The sequence below is a fragment of the Anser cygnoides genome, chromosome 17 (genome assembly GCF_040182565.1).
Source record: "Anser cygnoides isolate HZ-2024a breed goose chromosome 17, Taihu_goose_T2T_genome, whole genome shotgun sequence".
In the NCBI taxonomy this organism is placed as follows: Eukaryota; Metazoa; Chordata; class Aves; order Anseriformes; family Anatidae; genus Anser; species Anser cygnoides.
Window position 1 is genome coordinate 7,290,358 of NC_089889.1, and position 23,092 is coordinate 7,313,449.

Genomic DNA, 23,092 nt, shown 5'->3' on the forward strand with positions numbered 1-23,092 from the left:
AACAACGCAGAGCACGAGTCCACAGCGGTCACAGACAACCTGAGGAGCAGTGTTATTTGTGAAATGGCCATACAAGATACACGCCAAAGGCTTGTGAACACTTCCCAATATCTAAAATCAAATTTAACCGAAGCTAAGCAATAATGACCTCTAACGAGAAGTTTAGAGTCTGCCCAAAGGTTTTATACACCTTTGTGACTGGAAGGCATGTGCTTCATCTCCACTGCTGAAGGCATTATCTCTCACCAGATCCCCAGCTTTTATAGCATCCCCTGGCCTGCCTGCAAAGACCCTAGAGCGAAGTGTCAAATCATCCCCTTGGCTGCTGAGCCCTTAGATCAGAGCTGCTGAAGTCCTTCATCGACCCAAGAGGTTCTCTGTGGAGTGCAGCAGGCTTTTTCTAAGCCAGACTCCCCACGAGCTCCTGTCTCGGTTCTTTAAAGCTGACCCTGAAATAACGTAATAAAGGCAAGGCTGGAACAACAGGGCTGTCGCAGCTGGTGGCCGCAGCTGTGGGTTCAGGCCAGAACACATTGTTTTTCCTTCTGCAAATACTTTCTGTTAATAAGACAGTTACTACTGAGATATTTCTTCTTTGCTTCAGTCTTTGGGGATCTACAGCACAAGCCAAAACCAAGGTCAAAGAAAAAGTCCGTTTTTTAGTTCACCATTTTGGCAGGATAAACAAGAAACTAGGAATGTTTGGGTCCCATCTGACACGAATAAATAAGGCCTCTGCTATTCACAACCTGTCAAAAGTTTCATCGACACAAAAACTCAGGTCTAGACAGACAACCAAAGGCCGTGAAAATGATTCACGATAGAAGCAAACTTGACCTTCGGGGCAGAGCAGCCTGGTACAAGCACAGGAGTTTTGCACGCCTGGTGCGAGGGTGTGCACGCACCAACAGCCCGAAGGAGAACTGCTCCCTGCAGGGGCTGTTAGAGCTGCAGGAACCAGCCTGCACGTTGGAGCTCCAAGTCCCTTGTCCATTAAAGACACAATCCAGCACAAACGTAACTCCAGGAAGCTTCTTCCAAGACACCACAGGAAGCTGTCTCTCCTAATCATCTTTTCGGTAAGCCTTGCAACTGTTTCATCCTGACCCACAGCATTCAGCGGAGGTGGAAAGCAATTGGATTGTATCTCACTGGCTTTTGCTCACATGTATCTGAAAATACTGCCATCGGAGGAAAAAAAAAGTGAGGATCAGCTCAGTGCCAGCTTTCCCTGCCTGTTTCAAGAAGTGTGATCCAGGATCACCGAAGACCTGCTTTAAGCCCAGCAGCAGTCCCAGGATGGCACGCAGCTCCGCGTGGCTCGATGCCGCTTCCCGGTCAGCTCCACCCATGGGGTTTGGGTTTTCTGTCTCGGGCTGCACAGCTGAGTGTGTCTCACTACCCAAAAAAACATTATTAACTTAGTTGGACCGATGCCTTCCTGCACAGTTTGTAAACAGTTTGAGACCACAGGGTTTCACTATGCCTCATGACTTCTCCAGAAGGAGGGTGACTCAGAACTGGTCAGCGAAGAAAGCTGTTGCGTCTGGGACCCCCGCTTCATTTGTTTCAGAAGCTGGAAGGTGTGCAGTTGTACTTTGCATGCATTTTTAGTTCACTTTCTTTAGATGCCCTGCTGATGTGGGAAGGGGAGGCTTGGGGAGGTGAGAATTTTCTTTTCTCTTTCTGACAAAACCCAGGGAAAAAAAAACACTCAGAAATACCAACTCTCAGTTTTATGCACAAACCTCCACAACGCTCCCCTGAGCATTCGCATCCAAAATAACTCTTCAGGAGGCTGCAACACCCACTCACACCATTTTCCATTAAGCATCACCCATCCCTCTGCTTGTCCCCTGTAGCCGTGCAGCCGCTGGACACGCGGTGCTGCCCCCAGCCCGGGACAAAGCTGCCCAGTTTGCAGGTTCTGCCCCTGACACGAGAAGCACAGGATGGCTGCTTTTGAAGGCATGCAAATCTCTGATGTATAAAGCTGACTCTGCTCAGCCTCTCTTCTAGCCCCAGAGATTTATGTATCCGCCCCGTTTTAAGTAAACTCCTTTCCAAAAGCATGACTGCAAAGGTAAGTTCAGACATAAACCTGGGTAAATTATAGGGTTTGAGTTCCCAGGGGATTAGCGTGGTTTCTGCAGTCTCTCTGCTACGCGAGCTCCCCCATATGCTCCATAATCATTTCCAGCTTCCTTCACGCTCCCTGACACGGGGCAATAATTCAGGCTGTCACCCGGTGCGCTTGCAAAGCCCCTCTGGTGGCTCCTCTGCTCCCCCTCTCCCAGAGCCCACGGCGGCAGGGACCAGAGCTTCGTGTCCCGGAGGGACGAGGTGCCAGCACCCATGGGTGGCTGGGTGCCCCAGCCCCAGCAGGTGGGAGCTCTTGGCCCACAGACTTGCTCGATTTTTCAAGAACATCCATTTTACGTCTACCTTGTGAGACCACATTAAGCGTGCCCTTGCAGCGAACAAGTTCCATAAAGATCAGAAATTGCTTATTGCCTATTGATTTCATGAATGAATTATGTGCACGTGGCGTGAGAACTGAGCGTTTGCACTACAAACACTTGTATCATTATGGGAGACATGCACATTAATGAGGGACCAACTATATTTTCCTTAAGTGCAAAGAGTGTTTAAAAGGAGAAGGAGGCTCCTGGAGCTTTTGAAGTCAGATGTTGTTAAACAGCCAGCGGCTGGAAATTTAAAATTCCTTCACATCAGGGCTCTTGGATCTGTGATCAATAGGGATTAAGTCAGACAGGACTTTTCAAAGCCTCTGGCCCTATTAACAAATAGGAAACTGAAATACCGAGGCACTCGGAGACACCTGCGAGCTCTCGGTGCCAGGAGCAAGGCGAGGGGAGAGCCAGTGCCTTTGCAGCGCCCCGGCAGCGAGGCGAAGCATCATGCCAGGCTGGCTCGACAACAGTCACAGGAGTGAGATCTAGATGCTAATTTCCCTTTCTTTGATGCCTGACTACCTCCTGATCACATGCCAGTCTGCAGAGGAGGTTTCCTGCCAAATTTCCAGACACCCTACTCCTAAACACGCTACTGTGGTGTACTCCCCATCGCAGCAGCGTGGCAGCCAGTACGTGGGCTTTTCCTTCCGTGCACTCGACAATGTTCTTCTCCTTCAGGAAGGGGACACCGGGAGGATGATGGTCTCGGTGCCCTGGGTTGGAGCTTTCTGCAGGACACCAGAGCGCGCTGGGCAAGGGAGGCAGAGGCTGTCCCGGTGGAGGGAAGCTCCTAGGACCAAAGGAAATGGCAGTCTGCTGCAGTCACTGAGTTAAACCAGCTCTGGAAGGAAAGACACATCTGCAAGGGGGGCAGAGACACCTACTTTGCATTTTCTCCATTTGCAAAGTTCAATGTCCCTGTCTTCATTCTAATAAAATCTTGTCTGATTGTTTGCTTTTTTTTCCTCAAGCTTAAGGCCCTTCAGTCTTCTTTGGGGATCTCTCCAAAGCTCTGTCTGATTCAGGGTCCCAGCACAGTGGACTCCTGCAGGCTCTTCCAGAGACTTTTGCAGACCTTGTTTCTGCTGCTACTTAAAGCCCCAAGGCCTTTGAGTTATAAATGAAGCAGGACTCCCTCTGCTATGCTTTCACATCACAAAACAAGTGGATTGATCCATAAAAAGAGCTTCCACATGTTACACAGAGGTCAGCTGCTCAGCTTTCTGAACATCTGGACCCCTCTGAGTGCTTGCAGATCTGCTTTTTCACGTCTTCTGGTCTTTGGACCACTATGCAAAATGGTTCACGAGGTTGCAGAAGGCATGGGTTTGCTTACGCACACAGCCCCGTACGTGGCCACGCCATCTGCACTCAGCATGCATCGTTCGTCACAGCAGCACCGCCTGGACGCTACTGGTGATCCTCTACAGCCTGGCCTCAAGGGTAGATTTGATATTCACTTGGTGAACCGCATCCACCTGAGGTGTATGTGCAGGCTAGCAAAAGCTGGGCAATTAGCAAGCCATTTTCTAAGTGATCTTGCAGAGCTGAGTGTGTCAGGAGAAGGCCAAGGACCAGAACCATGGGGGTGGAGTGAAGGATGAGACCTGTGTACATCACCCGGCGCCTCCAGGACTAGGTTTAAACCTCTCCTCCACCCTCTGGCACATCATCTGCAAATCTGCTTGTTAGGGTGGGATTCACTCACCTGAGGAGCACAAAAAAGCAAAGAGCAATTGACCCAAATATCTTCTTTTCCTTCCTTTTTTTTTTTTTTTTTTAAATCAAGAAGAGAGAGGGGAATTTAAAAAAAAAGATTCCTTCCCTTTCCTGGCAGTCTTCCATTTGAGTATGGACTGAATAAAGCATTAGGTCCCAGGCCCGCAGAGGCAGTGATTCTATAACAGAGGAGCAAAGATTAAGAGCTTTGCTCTGATCAGATCCAGAAATCAATTTCTTCTTCTTGTAAGGTTCTTTTTATTTACTTTTTTTTTTTTTTTGCACTTTTACTAGAGTTATAAATATGCTGCCTTCCAAGGGGAAAAAAATAAAAAAAAGACTCCTGCAAAATTGAGAAATCCAGTTCCTTTCTTTTTATATCTAGCAGGTGCAAGCTACCAGAAGAGATTCCTTCTCAGCAAACCCTGAATCTGAGCACTGCGGTTTCATTTACAATGTTTCCTGCATGAACGAGCTAAACCCTGTTGTTGCCACGTCTTTGGATTTACGATGTATGTGGTCAACAGCTTGTTATTTTCTTCTCTGCCTTCCAATTGCCTTTGTCTCGCTCCGGTGACGAGGGAGGCTGAGGTGAGTCATCTGGCCGGTGGAAACCGCTGTGCATCTTAACCGAGTGGCAGCCCGAGCCTCTGGGAACCCCAATAGCACGTCCTGGCCAGAGATGCATTTTAATGACAAATCGCAGAGATGAGCGCAGTTCGGAGCCCAAGCCTGTTGTCCCCGGCACAACATCATCGTGTTGACTAGCGGAGCAAAATGTTTTATGTCGCTGTGAAAGGAGCCGACACGGCTGGAGATTTAATCATTTCGAATTCATCTTGGCATGACGCCACCAGCGCGTACAAATGGAGCGTTTAATGTTTAATGCGCTGCTCTGACTGAGCTGTGACCTTCTCGTGCAATTGCATGTTGGGGATTTCCGATGCCATGTCACTACAAGCAGCATTGCCACTCACGCTGCTCGGGGTGGGTGCAGACCAGGCAGCCCAACACAGCAGCCTGCCCGCCGGGGGCTTGGCCTTCCCCGGGGTCCTGCAGCAGCCTGGGACCCCCCGAGTGCTCCGCTGGTGCCTTCTTGACCCGGCAACAGGCGGTTGGGTCATGCAACAGGACCCTCCAGGATGCAATTTCCCTTCCCGTGGTGGTCTCTGCCTCTTAAATAACCACAGAAGATCAGGAAGGACATCACTTTGACAATGTGTCACTTTGGGGAAATACAGCCACCTGGCAAATAAGGCAGCACCAACTGCAGGAGCATCCTCTGCCCCCAGTTCACCCCAAGTCAGCTTTTCACAACTGGGGACCCCAGTACGAGGAAACTGGGAGTCCTGCATCCCTGTCAAAGCATCAGGAGAACCTTATCTCTTCCTCACATGATACAGAAGTAGAATAAGTAATAAAATATTGTGGAAATCAAATCAAAGGTGGAATACTTATTTTGTGCAAATATTTCTCCTCCGTTCTTCCCTCCAGCCATGAAAAACTGTAGACTCCTACAACATGCAAGCTTCCTGAGGATGCCTTTATCAGCCAAAACAGTGATTGTTTGCAACGTTCCTCTCTTTCCCTCTGTCACATCATTTTTATTGGCTTGCTCGGTTTCCGCTGCATGTGCTTCTCACTTCTCTACGAGAGGAAATGAGCAACACGCAGACTAGGCATTAGAGAGAGAACTGAAAAGCACTTAATGCAAATTAACCCAGGATCAGATTGAGCCCAGCGACTGCTCCCCGTGTAATATTATTATTGTTTTTTAAGAAGTACCTAAATGCTAGGAGGGAATTTTGAGCAGTGGCGTGTGTATGTTGCCCCAACGCGGGTCAGGCAGAATACACAGCAACCCCCCACAGCTCTGCCTCAAGGAAGCTGCACTTTGATTTCTGCCTGTCCTGAGAATGAAGTATACCTGCAGGTATAAGGGGCTGCCTGAGAATTTCAAGCTCCTGAAGAAGACAGCTTGCTAGATACTCAGAATTGCTGCTGAGGAATCAGCTCTGAATCTGAAAGGTTCTTTTCTTTGAACGTTTCTTCTCCATTGCTACACCTTACTCTCCTTTTTGTATCTGCTGGCTTCCTCAGCTGGGTTTCCTGGGACTGGAACAGACACCAGGAAACCACACAGTTCATCCGACTTCCCCAGAGGAGGATTAGGTAATTGGCCATCCCCAACTAAGGTCCACTGCTCTTAAAGATCTTCCTGAGATGGAAATCTTGTAGCATCCTCAGGTGAGCTATTACAGTGCCTCATAATTTTGGGAAATCTCCTTATTACTGCTAGAATCCCACTCTACCATCTGCTTCAGTTTTAGTAATGACATTTCTGAACATTAGCAAAACTCTCTAGCTCTGCATTTGCTGGACAAGCACGAATACTGGAATAATTACGAGGAGAAGGTTTCCAGCAACAAATGGACTTCAAGAGGTTTGCTGAGCTTTAGTTGTAAAGTTAACTCCAGATGTAAGAAGAAAACACAGAGAGCATCAAAAGCAGCGTGGTCAGCAGGGCGAGGGAGGTGATTCTCCTCCTCTGCTCTCGTGGGACCCTACCAAGAATGCTGTGTTCAGCTCTGGGGCCCCAGCGCAAGAAGGACATGGAAGTATTAGAACGAGTCCAGAGGAGGGCCATGAAGATGATCACAGGGCTGGAGCACGTCTCCTACGGAGACAGGGTGAGGGAGTTGGGGTTGTTCAGCCTGGAGAAGAGAAGGCTCTGGGGGGACCTTATAGCAGTCTTCCAGTACCTAAAGGAGGTTACAGGAAAGCTGGGGAAGGACTGTCAGTGAGTGTAGTGACAGGACAAGGAACAGTTGGAACAGAATGGGCTTTGAGGTCCCTTCCTACCCAGACCATTTTATGATTCCAGGGCCGGTCAGATATCAAGAGAAGAGCCGAATTAGACAAATAGGTGGGGACTGTGGTGCAGTGTAAGCAGAGATTTGTCCTGACAAGCACCACGATCCAGTGGGAGGTATGATCTTGTGCTGGGGAGCTGCTTCAGTCCAACACCAGCCTTTCTGGTCAGAGCGTCAGGACCAGTCTTTCTACAAATTAGATGCCAGCCTAGCAGGAACTGGGTAGGAATTGCCAACTCATTTCATATGAGAGCACTACACATTGTCAGATGAATGATGAAGATGTTCAATCATTATTAACATGGGCACATTCTGAACTACGTGATGGAAGGGGAAGCACCTCTGAGTCATCCCAGCTCTGGTTACTGTTAGCTCCGAGTGCTGAGAAGGGAGCAGGCTCCCGGAGTGCCTCCTGCTACAAAGGTGCTCTCATACCCCACGTACCGACGGATGGTGCTCTGCAGAGCAGACAGAAGGGCTGGCTGCTGCGGCAAGGGGTTTCCTAGTGGGAAACTGTTCAGAGCAGAGTGAAGCTTACTGTGGTTTCAGTTCGCATGTTTCACCAGCTTTCATCTCCAGCAAGCGCTCGTGCGTGCCCGGTGCTCAGGAATACATGCACTGCGATACATAACCTAACGCCCGTAGGAAGTTCAGCTGGGTTCCTCGCTCAAGCACTCAGCCGAACTGCTCAGAGCTTGGTGCACCTCACTCAACGGCTTCCAGCCCCAGCTGTTTCCCACGCTGAGAAAGGCGGTTGCTGCCTAACAGCCTCTCTTGTTGCTCAAGTCTCCACGGGGAGAGGACCGTTTCTCATTTTCCTCCTAAGGCACTTGCACAGCCCTCTAGTTCCACGTCCCTTGACCTTCATAAGCTCTGGCCCAAGGAGCTGAGTCTCACGAAGGTCAGAGCTGGACATGTGGACACAGAGCTCAATCTAACAACTAAAGCCAAGGCAAGTCTCCACGCTGCTGAGGGGAAGAGTCAAGCCAAGAGACTTGGCACATCCAATTAGTACTCACACTGGGAGGAGTTTTTATTAAAATATCATTTAAGAAAATATAAAAGTCGGGATTTTGCTGAGGCCAGAGGTCCTAGATAGCACTGCTGCTCAGCTAACCTAACTAATGGGCTTATCTGGATAGTCTGGCTGGGAGATAAAGGAAAACCCACAAAACTTGAGAAAACACCTGCAGCTAAAATCTTATCAGCACTCGTCACTTTTCTTCTCTCCCTTATCTCCTGCACCACGTGTTATGAATAGTTTCTTTCTCTCCCCTCCCACAATCCCGTGTATCAGCACAATACTAGTTTTGTTAAAATAACGCCGCATTTCCTTTCTAGGACCAGGCTACAAGCCTACTTGGAAGGATTTGGATCCATTGGAAGTCTTACACATTTCTTTTGTTCAACCAAGAGCAGCAAGGTGGAAGGAAAACGGTGAAGCGGGTTCAGGCTAACATCCCTGACCTCACAGCTGGGACCGTGTAACACCAGCAGCATTTTGCTAGAGAGGGAGGAGGAGAGATGCATGAGAGGATAAAGAGCCTCAGGCCCTGAGGTAGGTTTGCAATAAACGTGGCTCCAGTCTGATGACACAGAGGGAAAAGGCAGGTGCTTGCGGCTCGTCCTTGATGTAACTGCCATGGAAGGTACAGAGACAAAACGGCAACTCAGTCCCAGGTTAACTGATAGTGGGAAGAGCAGGAAGAAGTGGGCAGAAGATGCCATAAAGATGTGCAAACGGAAGAGCAGCTCGGAAATGTATCTGACATGGGATGCATCTCACCATACTTTAGTTCATCTCTGTTCACCCCCAGCATGGTGGCTCTGAGGACACTCCGGGATTACAGTCACCAGAGAGAAAGAGGCCCATTTAGAGAATGATTCATCTGACCTATTTTTGACATCTACCCTAGCATACAATGACTCATGTCCTTGGGGTGCCCATTTCTTTCCTATAAACAAGAGTCTAGACAACTAACTCAGATGTAGACATCCACAATCAGAAGTCTACATTTGGACAGATGAATTTTTCCTTTAGTGTTCAACCAGAAATCAACCTACAAGCTGTGCCAAAGGCAGCTCTGGTTGACAGCCACGCTAGGGAAGAGAAACAGGGTCATTCATTCTTTTTGATGGTGTGTAGCTCCCTGCACGGAACGCTTCAAGCGCTAGCTGAAAGATTAACCGTCCTGTGAATGGATGCGATAGTACTACTGGAACAGCAGCAGGGACCAGTAAAAGGAGATTCATTATTTTCAGTATTTTTCTAACAGGCGCCTGTGTCTAATTAACTGGTGTCAGGTCCCTTTCCATTCAAAGGCATTTAGCAAAAGGAAACATGAATCAGACAAGTTTCTCATGTGATCTCCTACCTAGGGTGAGTGGGTAACAGCACGGGTGGACTCCAGGCCGTGGGTTTCCACTCTCCCAGGTTTGAGAGGCCACAAGAAAAACTGGTGCCAAATCTCTTGCTAATCCCAAGCATCCCTTCTAGCATCAGCACAGGTGGTGCTGTGCTTTGTGGTGTGGGGTTTGGGAGCCCCGGGGGGGCGGACGAGCTATCAGGATCTCAGGAGGCTTTAGGAGCCAATAATCTGGACAAAAAGACAGGTCAGGCCACTGGGAAGGCTTTTTGTTTTCACAATTTTAAAGCGTTTCTCATTTCAACCTGTCAGTCTGGTTTCCTACGGCTCATACATTCACACTGTCTGTGTCTGCCTCAGCAACTTTGAACTCATTGAGCAATTTCAGCCGAATTTGACAGAGATAACAGCCTCCGAGACAAATCAGTTCCTCAAAGGTTCATAAAAATAGACATCCACGTAAAGGAGAGAGATGTTATGAGTAACCTCAACTGAACAAAAGGCTGCAGTGTGTGCTCAGCCTGGGGTAGACACCAGAGAATCCACGAGGGAGGGAAGGAGCCACTGCAGATCCCTCTGACACCAGCCCCGGGTACAGTTTTCTGAACTCACCACCAGCCCAGACACACACACACACACACACAGGCTCAGTTCAACCCAGCAGTAGAGACCCTGGGTTATTCTCCAAGTGCTTTTGATAACAAGCAACTGATGTTCCACCACACGAGTTGTCTCCAATTTAAAAACAAACCAACAAACGTTGTGTTTTAATGTTGCAACTGCAGTAGTATTTTTCATATGGGTAAACTCAGGTTATTTGAGCCGAGTTTTGGAAGGGAAAGCTAAGCATTTTCATTCAGTAGGAAGGTTCCCAGCAGCTGCCGGCACCGCAGTCCCCAGGGCGGCAGCTGCCTCGCTGCATTCCCCCAGGGTGTGCGATCCCAGCCTGGGCTTGGGCAAGGAGCACACCACAGCCCTCACCTCTGGCACTGGCAGAGTCCGTCAGGCCCATATCAGTGTTTCATTGTGGGGAAACATGGCCTTATTGGCCTATACAAAACCCTACAACACAAGGGCACAGGACAGGCAAGGGCTGCAAGAGGAAAATCTGCAGCAGCGCCTGATTTATGTTGTCACCTCTCAACCCTTCCCTTCCCCTTCCCACACCAGCCTAGGCTGCAGCACCTGCAGAAGCCCCCGAATGCAGCAGCTCTGCCGTCCCAGAGGAAGCAGTCACTGTAAAACAGCGGCTTCCTTGCCCACTGCTCAGCGGGGTCCAGCCGTTCACAGCCAATGCCTGGGAAATTCCTCCGGTTTGCCCCCCAGTGACCCCCCAAGCAACGCACTTTTATTCCATCCGCCCTTATCACTCACACGAGGGGCAGAAGCAGGAAGAGGCCAGAAACACGTGCTTGCAGAGGGCTGCCGTGGTTTTGGCCAAAAAAAATGACATCAGAAGGGGGAGGCTGGCTGAGAATAGGAGCGCGTAAAAAGCTCCAGACATCCTGAAGTGCTCAGACGGCGTAAAGGCAGGCTGCCGGCCACCCTGAGAAAACACAGATAAGCCAAAAAGCCACATCGCTTGCTTGCCAGAGCTTCGCGAGCTGGAGGAGAGCTCAGGCAGCGCAGCCGGAGCTGCCCGGCTGCCAGACACCTCCACCCCGCAGCCGGGGAGCGGCAGGTGGAGGGGCGCTGCTCCTCCTGGGCACCACCGAGGTTGTTGCAACACACTCCTACCACACAGGCATCAACCGCTTCTCAGGACGTGCATTTCATCCCCCCTCAGCATGGCTTCTCCTGCAGTTCAGGTGGCGCATCCTTCTACCTCATGTACTTTAAATGAGGTCTGCACTGGCACTATGGAAACAAACCCCTCTCCCCTTCTCTTCCATAACGTGGAAGGACCAAAACCAACCCCATCCCGACCAACCCCAAAGGAAACCGAGCTGCCACGCTAGCTCAAAGGCAATGCCGCTCCACCCATCAATGTGGTGCCTTTGGTAGCTTGTCAGCTTTTATCTGCTCCCCGCTCCCCGTCCCCAGACAGCATCGCCGCCTTTGGCAGCATGCAGAGCAGGCCAGCCAGGAGCCTGGTGTAAACCTGCATCAAACCCAAAAGTCCACACACCTCCAGGCCCAAACAGCCTCTATAACACGTGTATCCACAGACATGCTTCAGGCAGCTCTCTAAAAATCCATCTGAGAAATGTGCTTTGCTCAGCCAGGGGAGACCCTGCGATCCCGAGCTCGCTGGCACCGAGCGGGTGGGATGCGCGGCTGCACGTGCCTGGAGGAGGCTCTGCATTTACAGCAGTGGCATTTAACGTTTTCTTGCATACTGTTCTGCTGATTGATGGCTTACCACGGAGCTGTTAACGCAGCAATATCCCAGCCCTATTTACAGACATCTCTGAACATTTACTTTGTCACAAGTAAACTCTGCACACAGCAATAAAGCTTAAGGTAATGACTTCTTCAGCACAAAGCCAGCAATTTCCTGTCAGCTTGGCTTACAAATGGCTAACTCTTGGGTTAATTTTCAACTGTGGCTCCAAAGGCAGCTATGCAAAGTGGGGGTGAAAGGGGGGAGAAATGCCAGGCTGTGCCACCCTGAGCTGTGACATCCCTGCTCTGAAGGGTGAACACGATGGGGGCAAATCCACCCTGCGCTCCTCGCTTCAACTCCCTTCTCCAGAGCTTGCAGAAACAGCTCAGTGAAGATACAAACCAATGAGCTGGCTTGCAGAAAACCTGCAGGCACCCCAGGCATCTCACTCACTGTGTCGAGGAAAACAAGGAGTATTAATGGTCCTTCCTGCACGCATCAGCCTCCACACGCTGGAATGAGGATCTTAATTTCTCCAGCCTCCTTCTATAATTAGTGCAGAGAGAGGATGTCTGAGAGCAGGCGTCTATTTTAGGTGCTGTGAGTCACCTTCCAGAGATGTGCATCTTTTTTTGCACTGACCATACAGAAGGATCTGAAAGTGGATACCTAAAATAGATGGCATAAATATGCATTGAAATCTTGGAGCATGCTGCCCTTTAACTGGGTTGTGATGTTCTTACTTAACAAGGGTGCAAAAACACTTTGTCACACTGACATCCACTCTGCAGCTCCTCGGAAGGCAGCAGCCAACGCAGGCATGGAGGAGACAGGATGATGGTGGTGGGATTGTTGTAAGCCACCTTGCTCCAGCATCCTAACACCACTGGAAAACAACCAACCACCCTACGCTTGCCTTGATGTGGGCCTGTGCTGACACAAAACCAGTCAAAAGTTGCTTTGGTATAGCTGAAAAGGAGGGACAAGTGAGTGTAATTCCATCTGTGAAAAAAAAGGGCCAAAGGATCAAGAATTCGTCTTGGCTTAGACTCCAAAAGGTACGTCTGCACATAACATTTTCGGGTTTGGCTGTGGCTAAAAGGAGAAGAAACTAAAGATGGAAAAAGGCATGCTCGTGATGTAGTCCTGCATATTTGTGGAGGACACACCATCAGGAAAGAAGGAAGGGCTGCATTGAAGTATTGGCGTTTTTCCATGCTAGAGTCCAAATATTGAAGATTTTTTCTTTTTTGCTACTAATTTTCCCAGTTTTTCTTATTTTCTTCCACTGAATTTTCCTCCACCCTCTCACAAGGATTTCACAACCAAAATTCACATCGTTTAGAGGAATCCCTTCTGTTCACAAAAGCCCAGTCCTTAACCTTTTGGTTATTCTTGAGATCTTGCTTCCCATTGCTTCTGTTCTGTCTAGAAAACACTGTCTCCTGTTTCCATTATGAGCTGTTGGATTTGTTCCCTTTTTCCCCCCTTCTCCATTTATCTATCGCCCATTCCCCAGCTTCAGTGAAGGTTTCCTCAGTTCCTTCTGCAAAGACTTCAAAGCTTTTGAGAATGAACTATGCTTCGGCTCTGTGTCCTCTTAAACAGCTTGCTGAATATGCTTCTTGTTATTTTTAAGAATCTGTTAGAATTAAATCCCGGTAAGAAATCTGCCACCATTGTGTGGGATAGCACATTAATCAAAGACATAGGCCTCTCCCCAGCTGCCTGGGCAGGGCCCAGCCTGGAATTGATAAATTGCACCTGGAGGTAACTAATAAATCTGAGAAGTCATTTGCTTTTTATGAACAGGAGCAGTGGGGGATCCAGCTGCTGGAGGAATTTGGTTTGAAGGAGAGCAGCGCCTGGAGCTCTGGACGCATTTCCCTTCCTATTCCCTTACTCCCCTGTGCACCTGATGTTCGCTCGCAGACCCGCCGCCTCGCAGAGCTTTCCTAAGATATCGGGCCAGGAAATTCTTATAAATTGGTCTTCGGGGCTTTCTCCAAGGCGCACGGCAGGAGCGCTGCCAGCGCATCCCCCGGGCACGCAGGGCTGCATGCAGCGCGGAGGGGCAGCTCCTCGTGGGCTGCAGTCAGGCACAGGGTGCTGGGGACTCCCCACCCATCACCCAGCCTCTGGTGCCTTCCCCACCCCAGGCCCTGAGCCGCTGTCCCGGAGCACAAGCTCTGGAAGATGGGGGCATCCTTCACGCCGCAGCTTCAGCACCTGGCACTGGGAACTCTGGTTTCCATCACCGTTACCACGATGCACGTGGCCAATAACCATCCCGGGGGAAACGTTCTGTAACTGCTATCAAAATCAGCGCTTGAGTGTTACCTCAGAAGTTTGAGAAATATATTCCTCACCCTCCTTGGTTGGAAACATTTTTATGGTGCCCACGTCATAAAAATTCACAAAAAAATAGGATAAATCGTTATACATCTGGTCCTAAAAAACTGATTCTGTTCAAAAGCACAGAGTTAAGAAAAAAAATATATCTATCTATCTATATATATATCTGCTGTAGTACTGCCTAAAATATCATTTCCTGTTTTCTCCAGATCACAAGCTCCCCAAGGTAAACGATCTTTCATGCCTATACATTTCACCAAGCTGAACACAGTCACTAGCAAAAAAAGCCCCAACAACCTAAATTTCAGATATTCAGAGGGGTAGAAGAGACAGGACATGATCGCAGTAGAAATCAGGGTTTAAAGTATTTCCTCCCTCCCGCTCCTTTCCTCTTTGGAGGCACGTGGGCATGGTTAGGACAGTCTGGAAGAGCTCCCCAGACACGTGCAGCAGCTTCTGCAGAGCCAGGAGCCTGTACGGGCAGCACCTCTCAGCTCCCAGGCGCAGCAGCTGTCTGCTGGCACCCACCCCATCCGTCATGGGAAGTGAACGCTTCCTCGATACGGGGTGTACGTACCCTGTAGGCATTAGAACAGCTTCGGTGTCAAATCTCAGATCACAGAGCTGTGTTACAGCCTGCATTTCCCTCCAACCTCCCTGCAACAGGTCTGGAAACTCACGTGTAAACTCAGAAGTGTTTGGGGTTAAGTGCTTCACGCTGCGAAAGAGGCAAGCCTTATTCTGCTCTCGGCTCTGCTGGCCCCCCCAAGGCTCTTATTCGCTGGCTACCAAAGAGGATTGCTGCTACCTACAGGTCCCTTTTCCAACACCAATCTCTTGCTAAGCAAGGAGGATGAGTCTCTTCTGAGATTGTCAGTACCATGCTGGGGGATAAACGTGTCCCCTCCCCTGGGAGGCAGAGCTGTGTTAGATGGTGTGACCATGCAGTGCCTGCCATGAGGCGCACAGCACCCGGGCTAAAACACCCTCAGGGGACAAACAATTACTGCAGTGGTTACGTCAACAGGCACGAGGAGATGGCATTTTGATTCCACCCAGATGCAGCTCAGGGTGGCAGGAAGGGTCCCAGGAGAGCTGCTGAGGATACCCCTGCTCTGACCGATGCAGGCACATGCCCTGCAGGAAGCGCCACAAGACCAGAACGTCCCATCACAAGACCTCCCCCCCTGCACAAGAAAGCTGAAGCAGCCCCCCAGCTCCGAGGACGCCCACAGCACCGAGCGATGCACACACCAGCACCCCACTCGTCTCAAGTCACATATACATGGTGGGTCTTGATGCCACTTCTAGCGAGAGGCCTCCCAGCACTTACAGAGCAGCTCTGGTGCCCGCAGCACGTCAGTCACCACACAGCATCAATGCCAAATCCACCCCTCTGGCCACGATCAGCAGCTGTGACTTTTTTTTCCCCCTTTTCACGAGTAGGGCTGCTCTGATATTTGTTCACAACATGGGCTGTGTACAGCAGCAGAGTGGGATTACTTACTGCCAATTACTACGCTAAAGTTCAAGTGGAACAACGTACTAATTGCCTTGTTATAGCTATTAAAGCTGTGTTATGCAAGCAAGGCACTCTTAAGAGTATCTGTAAGCTGCATGGGGATACGTGAGGTATAAAAGTGATCTGCTAAGAACTGACTGCTGATACGGTCATCGCCTCTTTAACGACATAAAATACATATGTAGTGAAAAAGAATGAAACATCTCCTGCTCAAGCTTTGCTGGGGGCTCTGCAAACTACTGAAAGCAAATGGTCACCAACTGCCTATCCACCAAAATAAAAGCTCCTACACCACACGGAGCAAACCTGAACTTTTGGAAAGCACCATAAAAACAGCAAGTACCACTCCTACAAAGGAGGGGAAAGGAGACATGTCATCTCTTCCCAACAAGATTACAACCTAGGGCTTTCTTGCTGGCTGGCAGCAGGCATTTCAATCTTTTATGCTTTCCCAGGGTCTGATCCTGGTGTCAGACAAGGGAAGCCCATGGAGAGCTCCTGGGAGATTTCATGCAACACTAAGCTCTCTTGCATCTTTGCCGGGAGCGAATTCACTGCTGCTTAGCAGGCTTGCAGTCAGACAAATGTGTGAGCTGCTGCTGGGATCTGCAGCTGGGAGGTGATGTGAGTGGCACCGCAGCTTCCTGCAGCTGGGCAGAGAAAACAGCCTGCTGTTCCCCACTTCCCACCATCATGACCAAAACCACCTCCCGGATCATGCTCAGACGCTTAGCTGGACTCCTCTCCTGCGGGGTACAGACCTGCTAAATTCACCCCAGCCCCAGATTCTGGTGCCCCTGGGGAGCTGCTGTCTCCAGCCGATGCACGGAGATCGCAGCCCCCACCACGGCACCAGCAGGCATCTCAGTCGCTGCTGTAGGACCAGAGCAAGGACAAAGATCTCCAGCTGTTTCTTGCAAGGCTCCTTTGCTGGTTCAGGCTGAGGACACGGGCAGAGCAAGTGCCGTGGCCAGCATTTTTCATTGTGGTTGGCTGAAAGGTTTCACAGATTAAGGGATATATCCTAGGGAAAGAATCCCCTTTCTGTGCCAGGAAAGCATACAGTCTAAAGCCTTTCACTGTGCGGGAGAGGATGAGGATTTGGGGGGCCTATTCTAACACCCAGTTGAAAGTCAGTTGAAATATTTCTGGTTTTTTTCCGGTGGGCCCAACTAAGGAAAGGCTCATGCTTAAGAGCTCGTTTAGCTGTAAACTCAATTCTCCGAGAACCAATCCGCTCAGATTCCTACTTCTGTTTTTCTGAGGGAGTGCTTGGGAAAAGGAGGCAGATAAGACCTGAGTTTCAGAAAATATCATTGTTTTCTCTCCGACTACTTGAAACTGTAACTTAACTTTATCAGGAACTCAGCCTGGTACAGCAGTGGTACCAGCCAGTACAAAACAGGCTGGGTGGTCTCACCACGGACTGGGGGAATTAATGCTTTCAGTTTTAATAATGTCACATCAAAGTGAGGGCAGAGCAATGAACTTACTTCAGCATAATTTTTCATAGGACATCTGGAAAAGAATGAGAATAAAGTAGCATTTTACAGAGACAGCAATGAGAAATTCAATAGTATTCAAGCCTAGAACTCCTCTAAACTATTCAAGTTAAGCTGCAGCTTGGATATGTCTCACAGAGACTTGTCATCATGCTAGAAGTAAGTCACAACTATTAATGGGAAGCTTTTAACAAGAAAATAGTGCAAGCTGACCAAGCAAATGCCTTCCACACAACTTCAGCTCCAGCTTTGTCTTGATAGCCAAGGCCCAGGCTTATCCCGGGTCTCCCTGCAGCCAGTAGGGACCTATAATGGCAGCACGACTTAGTCTGTGTGGCTGCTTGTAGGGCTGAAGCTGACTCCTCCAGCCCCGATAAACCAGAGGTGATCCGGAGCAGGTGTTCCCGTGCACTCTCAGAAAGGAAAGAAATATGCCCAGAGCCAGCAGGACTCACGCTGGTACCTCTGCGGTCCGAGCGATAAAAGCAGTCTGCCAGCAAGCCTCTTTTAACGCATCAGCGTGTGCTTTAGAGCCCCGCAGGGGGCACACTGACTCAATTACCAGATGATGCGGACTCCTCACCAACCCATCCCCTAATAATGAACAGACCTGCAGGTTCCAAATCTTTAAGAGGAAGGAAAGCACCACCAAATAGATTAGCTCCACAGTTGCGCTGTTAATTATGGGTCATTTAGTTCAGTTAATCAATAGGCAGACTTCTTTAACCGGCTAATTACGCCAAACTGCTTCCACAATGAGCAGGTTTGCTGCTAGTTGTTAACCATGAAGGGATAATATTTCACTGTAAAGATAAGGCCAGTCCCAGTGCTCAGACAAATGCTTTGCAGCCCCGGAGTTTGCACTGTCACTGGCTGCAATTTAACCCGTTCCACACCAAGCAGAGGCATACGGCCAGGCAAAGAGGTATCAGCATCACTGGCTTCTTGGTGCTATCAGGGTAATATCAGGCCATCTCCCCAGGTGAATCATGCAGATCATTTACTCGCCTCACCCAGGCTAAACAGGAGCTAAAAGTTATCTGTGCAAACCAACCAGCTGAACTTCCTTGTGGTATCCTAAATAAAACTAACCAGCCCCTATTACCTTTCAGGCCATGGATACAGTTTCCTCCTTTGCTTTGCCAGACAGTTATGTGAGACATCTCCCAGCCAAGGCAGGAGTCTGGAGATACAAACTACATCCTCCAACTGGACCCTCAAAGAGCACATCAGCGTGCAGAGGAGGAGGGCAAGGCCCTCGGCTTGTCAAAACAGACAAAAGGTCAAGACAACCTCTTTTTACTTGCAGTTGTTTAGAAGAAGAAAAAAAAGGGATTTTGTTGCACACTTGAAGAACTGATTACTGGATTCAAGGCCCCTATTGAGGTCATCAAGTAGTTATTGCAATAGAACAAGATAAGAGCCGAGTGATAGGAAAAGTTTGTAGCTGAATTTCCTGGAGATTTGTTTTGAGAGAACAAAATAATTGGTGCCTGGGATTTGCTAGCAAATTGCTTTAGCCAAAGAACAGCTTGCTGGGTGAGGATTCTCAGAGCACCCTTCGAGATGCTTCCTCTGACAAGTCAGGCTCTCCACTCCCAGTCATGGGGCTTCAGGTGTCCCAGCCCCACAGGATGACAACAGCAATGGCACACCAGCTCAGGGTGCCACCAGCAGTGCATGACAGTCATCCAGAAGTCAGCAGAAGCAAGTCACAGTTCCCGTCCTACTTGTATCCCTTATTTTTATTTCCCCATTGTATTTCCCCTTTTTAACCCCCATCTACTGGCAAACCAGACCTTGGCTTTTTTACTGCTTGAGAAAGTCTATTAATGAAGCATTATTGTAATAAAGAAATGCAAATGCAAGCTTGGCGGTAAGCATTTGCTAAAAATTTATCTCCCCAGAAAAGTCATACTGTTGTAACTACACCAGGATGACTAATGTAGTTTGATGTTGTTGTAAAAACACAACTAAAGATATCAAATAAGCTATACCAGTTAAGACATCTTTAACTAGAAGGGAGCTCAACATGAGCATTCAGAACAACTTCAAATTAAATCTCTGCATGTCTAATTCAGCCCATTACACCAGTACAAAACCTGCTTGTTCCCCAACTCTGCATAGTAGAGGAAGCTTGTAGTACACTGGTAGTGCAACAGTGGATGGCCCACGAACTGTCTGTGACACCTCTGTTCCCATCTCTGATGACCTTTTTGTGACCACTTCACTGCACTCTTAGCCACAATGGATCTTAATAGCTACAAGTAAGCAAGAAGTTTGCTGCAGATAGAAGTTCTCTCTGTGTTCTGTCACCTTTTTGGCACACAGGAGCTGTATTTTTTTAAAAAGAAACCAAGCTTAAATTCAACAACACTTGCCTGCCAATTAGCTCTTTCTAAAATACATCGTTGGAGCGAAAGCTTTGTGTAAGCTTTTCAGTTTTAGATATTTTCTAACCTCCTCACGTGTTTACTAATACATTAAAAAGATTGCAACATTGATTGGAAAAAATGGAAAATAAGCTTACAGAAAAGAGGGGGCTTTGCTGAATCACGAAATCTGAAAGCAGTGATAAGGTTTGTATCCTGAGGTGACGTGTTAACCAGCCACAGCAATTTCTAGTTGGAACGGCTGCAGTCAGATTTCAGAGGAGCTTGGGTAGAGCTGCAGGATTCAATTCCAGGCTAACACCAGGTTTCCTCTGGAAATAGAGCTACTGAGATCTGAAACCACTCCTTGATAGTACTATAAAATATTGTACACTCCCCACATGCAACCCGTTTACTAAACTTCAATGCATTGGTCAGGAGCTGGAATTTCAGTCTAGAAATTGGGAAACAGAAGCTTAATAGTTTGTGTTGGAGAAGACTGTTTTTAGCCAGATCACTAGAAAAGAATGGGACAAAGAGCATTCCTTTGGGACAAGTGGTGCTAGATTGCAAATGTGATTCATGGAGACATTTGATCTGATGGCACATCAAAAAGCAATGGTAAATTACACATCTTCAATAAAAAAACCATTAAGTCATAGATGCTTGGCCATGTAGTAAGGCAATTAGACTTCAGCATTATTTGTTAAACAGGCATAAGATGATACAGAGTGAATTTTTTGCAATAATAGCCATTCCTGGTTATTCATTCTGAAGAGAATAAATCTGTCACTTGAGTGAAAACAATTGACAGCACCATTTATTACCTTGCACACTGCAGAATAACAGCACAATTTACATGTTGCCCTTTGGCACCGGGACTCTCAGCTTGCTTAGAAACAAAGCAAAAATATCTACAGACCTGGTAGTAAGGATTTAAGCAGCAGCTGACCTTATGTGGGTTATTTAAACCTCTATAACGACGCACTCTTGTTCAGCCTCTAGTTATCAGGGAAATAGGTTCTTCTGGGGAATCCACAGCCTCTAGATGCTGAAACACAAAGGGTCATGCAGAGGTCTCAGTATCTGATAGTTCAGAGAATAACAGTTTAGCTCTGATCCTCTGAGATGTCTCCTGGGAATTAAAGATATTTGGTTTCCTTTCAGAGGCTTTAAAGGGCTGGACCCATCATAAAGAAGGGAATTTTTCCCTAGCTCATGAAGATAAATCTTTGCGCTAAATCTTAGCTTTCTTCTTCATACAAAGGCCAGACTCTTGGTACCTCTAGGCCATTTAGCCCACTGAAAAACAAGCCAAAAATAATACGGGAAACACTGTGTTTCTATAATAGAAAATAGCCAAAAAGGAGTCCAAATGCCTTAAAATGCTGCCCTTTATAGTAACATCTTTGCAGTCTTTGCTGTTGCCTGGTATGTGTTTTTATGAAGGTTTAAAGGTTTCCTATGGCACCTGTTATCCATGCATGAGACTCTCTATTTGCGATCAATTATAATGGAGAAGAAGTCTGCAGACAATTCTGGAAGGACATTTTAAACAGGTATTTGATTCTTGAATCCAACAGAAATATTTAGGCAAAGAGCTATTATAAGCTTCTATCAAGCACCTCTGTATAATTCACAGGCAAAAAGCTGTCCAGAATGGATCAACTGGAAAATGTCCTACTTTCTCCCTTATGGGGTTACACTGGGATTTCAGGATTAGAAATGGATGCGGGATATGGTGCCCATGACAGCTAGGCACTGGAGAAGCTTTCTGCCTGTTCTGGGAGGTCTCCATAACTCCAGCATGCTGATGCAAGGGCCAAAATACGTTGCTTTTCCCCATCACAAAACCACTACTTAGCAGTGTCCATACCAGTTCCTAAAGGTTCACATCGCTCTTCCCTTTGGCAACAACTCTCCAAGTTTGCAGAAAGGGCAGGCCAATACCTTGTAATTCTCTCTTTCATTATGTTTAAAATTTAGAATGGGTAATGTTTATTTTAATTTTCCCAACTGTTTGACAGCACAAAGCAAGGTCAAGAGACTGGCTGTTTATTAAGAAACTCCATTATTCCTGAGAGCTAATCTACACATTGTAAAATCCTAGAGAGATTAACACAGCTGCTGGCAGCACTTACGCTCTTCTTGAGCACCAACCTTATGCCTTTGTGCTTCCTCCCACGGCATCCAATTCTTTGCAGAACTCTGAAGAAACTGTCACTCTGAACTGTCCTGTTCTCAGCACCTGTACCAAGTTAGAAGAAAGCGAGACCTCAGTTTTCAGCTATATTAAAGGGAAGATTTTAGTCCTTTACTGTTACAGAACATTTGCAAAGATTGAAGCCATATCTCATTTCTTAGCTTTTTTTCTCTCTCTAATTCTTGAGGATGCTAACATATAATCAAAATGTCTTCTTTTCCTTTTTTCTTTCCCTTTTTTTTTATATATATATAGTTGTCATCAATCTGTAGTTATGTTGTCAAATAAACTGCTGATACAGGTATATCATTTGCAGTAATTTCTAGCAATGCTGAGAATGGAGTTTCATTTTTTTTTCTTTAAATACTGCAGCACAAAATTCCACCTGATTCACATGTCACTTCAGTATGCCAAAAATACCCTAATCTAAAACCTCCATTCAAATGAACCAAATGACAAAGAAACGTTCAAAGATCCTGGACAGCCCAGAACCACAAATACCCTGTCCATAGGAGCAGACCAGAAATCACCAATGAACCTCAACCCCCTACTACAAACAGCAAGCATCTGGAGGTTGAAACTTCTCTCTCTCTCTCCATTAAAGTCCAGAAAACAAGAATCTAGGCAGGAGTTATTTAACCATTTGTTCATTCAGTGGAAACAGCTTCTCTTGAAAGGAGCCATGGCAAGGCACTGCAGATGCTTCACATTTTTCACACTGTTCTTTGCAGTCAAATGTGCAAATGTTTGGAAACCCCATGCAAAAGGATTTGGGTTTTTCTTTGCCCCTCCCCCAGTCCAGAAGCATTTGTTATCCTCCTCAGGTCTGACACAGCAGTCCTAAAGAGGAATTACACTAGTTTGGGTACAGCTTTAGAAGATGGAGGGACTAGATCTCCTCACCTTTGGAGTTCTCTTAATCAAGCCTAAAACTCTTTATCCTGCTCTCTTCCTTTTATCTCTTGCTCTCCACATCTACCGCCTTCTTTAAACAAACAAAATTTGGCAACTGATGAAGCAGCACAGTGCCAGGCTTGTGGGGCAAGCAGAGGTCACCTATCCTATCTCTGACTATGGAGTCTGAAAGCAGAGTACTTAGCGTTATTAGCTTTTCTGCATGAGTGATCAATCCCAAATTGGACATACGGTGCCATGGACACACTGATAAAAGTTGCATTTATTTTTTCTGAATGGGCTATTTACTACTTACTTGTGACTGCAGTAGCAGTCTGCAAGCTATACTTCAGTGATATGCTGCTATCGTACTTTGCGATAAGGCTGAAACCATTAGGCAGGCAATAAATAAATAAAAAAGAGGAAAAGTCCTCCTGTAAATGCTAGGGGAATACTTTAAGGCAGTCTGGACACATGCTTTGA

The 23,092-nt window shown here is 47.6% G+C and overlaps 1 protein-coding gene across 7 annotated transcripts in view; it reads right to left on the reverse strand.

Moving 5' to 3' along the window:
- Window positions 1–23,092, reverse strand: part of GALNT9 (polypeptide N-acetylgalactosaminyltransferase 9) — a 586,151-nt gene that overhangs the window by 426,792 nt on the left and 136,267 nt on the right. For 6 of the 7 annotated variants that reach the window (XM_066979038.1, XM_066979037.1, XM_066979045.1 and 3 more), the window contains 2 exons: window positions 21,673–21,760; window positions 20,465–20,563 (listed from right to left, as the gene is read on the reverse strand). The gene's annotated coding sequence lies outside the window, so the exon portion shown is untranslated. Of the gene's footprint in view, window positions 1–18,245; window positions 18,263–20,464; window positions 20,564–21,672; window positions 21,761–23,092 lie in introns of those variants that run through there. The other variant, XM_066979043.1, reaches the window with a different exon arrangement.